Raw genomic sequence first — 7534 nt, forward strand, 5'->3', positions numbered from 1 at the left:
AATCCTTATGTTATATCTAAATAAAATTTTTTTAAGATTTTATTTATTTATTTGATGGAGAGAGACAGCCAGTGAGAGAGGAACACAAGCAGGGGGAGTGGGAGAGGAAGAAGCAGGCTCCCAGTAGAGGAGCCTGATGTGGGGCTCGATCCCAGAACGCCAGGATCACACTCTGAGCTGAAGGCAGACGCCTAACGACTAAGCTACCCAGGTGCCCCTATCTAAATAAACTCTTAAGAAAAACAGTGATCCTAATTTTAGAAAAATAGGTTAAAAAAAAGAAATGAACAGATGATTCATAACAGATGAACTACAAATGGCTAAAAGATGTGGAAAAATCTACAATTTTATTAGTATTATTCATCAAAGATATTAACATTAAGTAAGATAACATTCAATGCTGGTGAAATTGCAGACAGAAATGCAGATTTGACCAAATTTTCTGTAAAGCAATTTAATCTTATGTATTAAGAGTCTTAAAATGCTCAGGCTCTTTGAACCAATAAATTTATTTTTAGGAATAGTTTCTAAGGAAATAATCAGAAATGTGAACACAGTTTTATGCACAAAAGATATTTATCATAGTATAATTTATCATTGAAAACAACCTAAATATCCAATTATAGTGAAAACATTAATTTATGGTAAATCCATATGAAATTCAGGGCTCCCACATGCAGTCGTTAGAAATAATTTTGTTACATAGAGATCTCGTGAAATGATGGTAGTTGTAAGAGACAGAATACCAAATTGAATACACTCACAAATGATATATTAAAATAACATTAAAAGGCCAATTAAAATTGTAAAAGTATAAATCATTTTTTGTTTTACTCTTTTACTTTTCTATATTTTGCATATTTTTGAAGCCCAATAAAGGGTGTTTTTTAAATTGCCTCTGGATTTCTGACTGATAATGCTTTCTTTTTTCCCTACAACATTATACCATAATGAGTTTTTCTTTTTCTTTTTTTAAAAACACTTCTTAAAAAAGATTTTATTTACTTATCTGAGAGGGCGAGTGCGCCCGGGGGGAGGGGCAAAGGGGTAGGGAGAGAGAGAACCTCAAGCAGACTCCACGCTGAGCATGGAGCCCAACATGTCGTTTGATCCCACAACCCTGAGATCATGACCTGAGCTTAAATCAAGAATTGGATGCTCAACCAACTGAGCCACCCAGAAGTCCCTCTTTTTTTTTTTTTTAAGTACTTTTTTCCTATGGGTTCGATAACTTTTTTTTTTTTTAAGTAGGCTCCACACACACATGGGGCTTGAATTCATGATCCTGAGATAATGAGTTGCATGCTCTACCTTCTGAGCCAGCCAGGCAACTCCATAATGAGTTTTCTGGTGGTGCTCAAAGAACTGCTGCTTAGATAATAACTGACAAATACATCTTATATATTACATATTAAGTAAGTTTGTGCTTTAATATATATTATCTTGGAGCATGATTGAATTAATCGATAGAGTTTACTTTAAGACTGAAATAATAATTTTACAGTGTAGTCTGAACTGGTTTGATACTTTCAGCGGATCCCTCCCATATATCAGCCTAAATGCTTTGTCAAAGGTTCCTGTCCTCTGCTAACTTTGTCTTGGGTCATATCTCGCCGCTCTATCTTTATCTTGCTCTTGGTCTTGCCTGACTTTTGTATAGCTTCTTCAACTCAAAGCAGGTTCTCAATCTCCCCTCCCATCTGGTTGTTTTAACAGTTCTCTGCTTCTCCAGTCTGTTCTCTTTGAGACACGGTCATTTGAAACTTCAACTCAGACCAAGCCCATGTGGAGATTTCCTCAGGCTCTGGGTTTTCTTGGATTCTCACTTGTCCCAGGTTTCCAGGGCTCCTACCTGGCATGGCACTTCCAATAAGCCAGCAAGGCACATGCATTCCTATACTGACGTTCTTTCCTTTCCCTGTCTCAGCTTGCTCTCCAAGAACAGACTCCTTGGCCAGTGAAGTTGCCTGGGCCAGCTCCCCATCTTGACATCTGGCACCCTCCGGTGGCTGTGGATGGGTGTGCCTGGGCCAGCAGTGAATTTCAGAGCTGGGTCCTCTGGAGCATCCCAGGCTTGTTAGTGCCCACCAGTGACAATTAAAAGGAGCTGGGCAAGCTTTACTTCTGCCTGGTTCCTTGCAATCACCTTCTGCAATTTGCTGATAGAGAAATTCACCCCACCTTCCTTTTTCCTATAAATGTATCTGTATCAAGACATGCTAAGATCTACATTCTCAAAGGAAAAGCCTTTTCTGGTTTTGTACTTGGCAGGGAAGTAATAATAAGTACTAACTTAGATGAGTGCCAGATGCTGAGCTAATCCTTTATACCCATTATTACATTCAATCTTCCCAACAATGCTGGGAGATAGTCACCTATCTTTAATCTCCATTTTATAGAGGAGGAAATAGGGGCTCAGATGGGTTACATAGAAGCCAAGGGTAAACTTAAAGGTCAAGATCTCCCTGCTAATTGATGGCTAAGTTTGGATTCAAAACCAGCCATGTGACTTAGGGCCCATACTTCCTAATCACTAGGATATACAGTCTTTGTAGAAAATTGGGATGCTCAGAGCCTATGTTTTCTATAATGCAGACAAAGATAGTCCGTAGCAAGAAGAAAGAATTAAAAAATAGAAGCTGAGAAGAAAGGTAGAGGTAGGGTCCTAACGGGGCTTGAGACCTACGTTCCAGTTGTTCCCAAGGCTCAGGAACATCCATGTCCTTCTCCAAACCTGGTTGTTTCATCAGATACTTAAGTCCTTCCAATAAACTCCCCCTTCTAGTTCTGTTTGATGTGCTTTCTGCCACTCACAATGCAGGAATCCTACTAAAACAGGAAACAAGTAGGGTACTTTTGAAGACAGCCGAGGTATTACTACTCGGAGCAGCATTATCTCATCCACGCCAGGTTCTTCTGATTGCAAGAAACAAAGATTGAGTCAATTTACTACAGCCAAGTTACTCATTACTCAGACAAAAATCAAAAGGAGGGTTTATAGGAAAAAGAATACATGCACTAAAACCCGAGTAAACTGAACCACAAGGCCTCAGGAAGAGTTGAAACTGCATTAGTAGCACAGAGGAATAGCCACCCCCTCACCTCTCAGGGCTTTTTGGCTTCTTAGTGAACTAGCACCGCTCTCTCTCCAGACCAGCCTTCTCAAATTACTCATCTTACAACTGGCTGCAAAAGTAGCACTCTAGTCCCTGTACTTCTATGGCCCTCCAGTTTCAGCACATACCAAAACTGTGGCGCCCCTTTGTGTCTCTTATTGCAGGTTTCCAAGAGAGAAGATTTGACTTCTGCTTTTCTTTTTTAGACCAAAATACATGAGGCATAAGGCATGGGGTATAGTTTATGATCAGGTGTCCAATTAGCTGTGGTCATGGTCATGTGGCCTACTGCCCACTCAGTATGGTCAATGGGTAGGGATTTTACTAGAAAGGGATGTGAGCAGGCCAGTAATAATTGGCATCTCTAATCAAGCCTACTTAAATGTAATTTGAATTCTTGCCAGTAAAAAAAATTAAACACGATGCAAAGACCCATTCCCTAAAGACCCTCTCTAATTATCTCAGGTTGGCAAGAGAGTTCACCTTCTGGTGTTTGTAGGCTTGTGTGCTCTCCTCTACCTCAAAGTGCACCTTCTTCAAGTTCCCAGTCCCACCTGCACCTGCCCTAAACACTCTGCATTGAGCTAGACTACTCCACTCACTTGGGAGTCTATTAATTTTTTTCTCCCCTTAACCACACTAAAGACTTTGCTTAGTAAAGCATTTTGAAGATTTAGAAAGTGACTGTTCAGTCTGCTTAGGATTTATATCCCAAACAGATGTGCCAAGAAGTCATAGGAATCAAACTGCTGTTCTGTGAGTAGAATAATATATTAACTTGCCTTTTAGCAGTTTCGATTACACAGCTGTACAAATTGCAATGGAGTCTTCATAGCTAAAGTTGCTTTTAGCAAAAGCACATCACTTCTTCAGGATGGAAGTTTTAACATAGCAGGCATCTTGAGGAGCATGCATCCTTGTAAAATACTTCTCATTATTTGAGAGAAAATCATCTAGGAAATTGAGATATGGTAGTACTTAACTTACCTTGAGGAATACTCTGCTTTTCATCATAATAGCTGAACTGGATATCATTACATGATGAAAATAAGAAGCTCCTAAATAATGGTACCATCATCTTACACTTTTAGTCTTCCTGAGCCTCGGTTTTCTCAACTGTTAAATCACAATATCAGTACCCATTTAATTAGGTTGTTGTAAGGAGCCAATAAAAGCTTTATAAATAGCTTAACAAACTCCCAACCATAGTAAATGCTCAATAAATGTTAGTTACCATAATTATTACATTTTGTTTCTCACCTTAGCAAAATAAAATGTATTTTTTAACACAGTTTCTCATTTTATCCTTTCAACCTATGGGTAGGTATGGTGTTAAGTATATCCCCATTTCATAGTACAATTAACAGCAACAGGTTAAATAATTTAGGGTAAGTAATTTTTTCCAAGGTAACATAGACAATAATTCATATCTCTGACTTCTTTTTTTCCCCCTACATCAGACAGGTCATGTGCGGGGGTCATAACAAGCTTTGAGGGAGCCACATGTCACACAATGGCGTGAATACCCAATCATCAAGCTTATAAACTACAATAGGATCCCACATCTGTGACTTCTAATTGAATGTTCCTTCTGCACAGAACCTACGTTCTGTGACAGGGACTTTAGTGAAAGGAGAAGGCTAATATTATACTAAAAGAAGAATCTGCAACTTTCATCCAAGAATTGTTACTCGGCTAGAAATATGTAAACCTCTACTTCTGGTAGCATGGAAAGCTAGATAACTTGAGGGCCCATTAGCTATGAGACAATTAAATCCTGATTTGAATCAAAACTAATATGCACTTTAAAGTTCTGCTGGATTTTGATGAAAGGGGTCAAAAAGAAAAAAAAAAAAGCGAGCTCAAACGAGCAGGGTGCAATAAGCAAACATAAAAGCCAGAGTTGTCATGGGCAAGTGCCAGTACCAGTGCAGGACAAGCAGACTGAGCTTGGAGGCACGCTGCAAGGTGTGGAAATCACACCTGAGATTCCTTCCTGCCTTGAGCCTGGTTCTGCAAGAGGAGCTTTAGAGATCCCCGATCAGTTGCATCTCAGATCTCCTCTCAGAATCAAATGCAAGTACTCTCTAGAGTGAAGCAACTCCCAATTTGGGCCCCTGGGATTTCCATAAACTAAGTTCAAGAAAATATAAGCTCACGATTTTTAAAAAATCACCAACACATAAACCGTCATGAGTTAAGATCAACAGAAACAACAAACGATAATTTGTAAGAATGGAATAACTGGAATTGGAATTGTCATTTACAGATTATTACATAATCTTTTATGAACCATTTAAAGAAATCAAACATGAAATGAAATATATTTAGAAACAAGAGACCAGAAAGATTAGTAAAAAAAACAAATATTACTTTTTGGCCTAATAGCTATAGATTTTGAAATTAACAACTTGGTAAATCTGCTAAAAATAATAAAAACAGTTAAAGACAGGTTTAGCGACCTGGAGGCTATATCCAAAGAAATTACTCAGAGTGCAGCATGGAGTACAGCAGATGGAAAATATGAAAGAAGGGTTAAAAGACATGAAGGATAAAACAAGGCTGAACATGTCTAATCAAACTAGAAGTAACGAATGGAGAAAACAGGAGAAAGCCAATATTGAAAAAGATAATGGCCAAGAATTTTCCTAAACTGAGTAAAGATAAATCCACAGATAGAGAAAGCACAGCATATTTCAAGCATGATAAATAAAGAAAAATCCACACCAAGACATATTGTGATGAAATGGCACAATACCAAAAATGAAGACCTTAAAAATCCCAGAGAAAAAAGCCAGGGCACCTACAAAGAACAAACAATAAGCTACCAGAAGACCTTTTTTTTTTTTTTAAAAAAAAGGAATATAACAATAATTTATTAGTGCTCACAACAACGTTTGGTAGTAGTTACTGTTATTATTTCTATTTTAATGTAAGGAAATTCTGGCTGAGAGGGAAAGCCCAAGGTCCTACAGATATACAGCAACAAGGATGTAGCTTAGAAATGCAAGAATGAGTGGAAAAGTAGGTCATAAAACACTGTTTCAGCCATATGCAACAACATATGAATCTTAGGACATAATCTTAGGATGAATCTTAAAAACATAAGACTGAGTGAAAAAAGCAGGTGGCAGAAAACTATATACAGAATACCATTTTTATAAAGTTCACAGACTAAATAATATATTGCTTAGAAATACATACATGCATGATTAAATCATCTTAAAAAACAAGAGACTAATTGCTATAGACTGAATGTTTGTGTCCCCCCCAAAATTCACGTGTCAAAACCTAATGCCTAATGAGATGATATTAGGAGGTGGGGCCTTTGGGAAGTGATGAGACCAGAGCCCTCATGAATGGGATTGGTACCCTTATAAAAGAAGCCAAGAGGGTCCCTAGTAGTTCTTTCCACCATGTGAGCTTACTGTGAAGAAATGGCCACATATGAACTGGAAGGCGGGCTCTCATCAGATGTGGAAGCTGACTGAGCTGGCACCCTGAATCTGGACTTCCAGCCTCTATTAATGTGGGAAATAAATTTCTATTTTTTAAAAGCCCTCACCTGTGGTATTTTGTTATAGCAGCCTGAAGAGACTACAACAGGAAAATACACAAAATTCCAGATAGTAGTTACTTCTTCAGACATGTAGAAGAAGAATGGAACAAGGAGAAGCACATGCTGCAAAAAGCAAAGGTAACGCTCTAATTCTTAGACGGGTGGTAGGTAACAAGTATTCATTTCATCCCTGTATTAACACATGTGACTTCTATTCTTTTGCATGCCTCAAATGTTACACAACAAAAATAAAATAAAATTGCCAAAGGACTAATTTTTAACTGGATTTTTATAATGTGTATTTAAAAACCACTGGTTAATCCTTCTAGCTGATGGCTGAGGGATATAATCAGCCTCTAGAGTTTAATTGCCAAATTTTTGTAGTGAATCACAAAAAGGCTTCCTACATAATTAATGGAATACAATAATGGAAGTCATTCCTGGCTTGGGATTTTAAATTTCTGGTCTTGTATTCTCTCTCCAAATGTAACAATCTAGTCACATAACTCTAATAAGAGGTGTGCTATTTAGATCATTTGTATGGCTATCTTTAACCTTGTATTATAGATGGTAAAGAACAATTTCAACATAAGAAAAATATGTTTATAAGATACTACATTAGAAAAATGTTTCATTTTGTGTTTGATGTCATATAATTAAGTTGGTAACAAATGAAAAACTTGATGTCCTTTTTTTGGGTAGTGGGATTATAAAATAAATTCACTTTCTCATATCAAAAATTTTATTAACCAATTTGCTCAATTTTACTTTTTTTAAGATTTATCTATTTGAGAGAGCGAAAGAGAACACGTAGGGGGAGGGGAAGCAGAGGGAAAGGGAGAGAGAGTCTTAAGCATGG

The 7534-nt window shown here is 37.6% G+C and overlaps 1 non-coding gene across 1 annotated transcript; it reads right to left on the reverse strand.

Moving 5' to 3' along the window:
• Positions 1-4570: 4570 nt before the first annotated feature.
• Positions 4571-4674, reverse strand: LOC117795856. Its single transcript, XR_004620008.1, has one exon. It is a non-coding gene; the product is annotated as a small nucleolar RNA U13 (small nucleolar RNA).
• Between the last annotated feature and the right edge of the window lie 2860 nt (positions 4675-7534).

The sequence above is a fragment of the Ailuropoda melanoleuca genome, chromosome 13 (genome assembly GCF_002007445.2).
Source record: "Ailuropoda melanoleuca isolate Jingjing chromosome 13, ASM200744v2, whole genome shotgun sequence".
In the NCBI taxonomy this organism is placed as follows: Eukaryota; Metazoa; Chordata; class Mammalia; order Carnivora; family Ursidae; genus Ailuropoda; species Ailuropoda melanoleuca.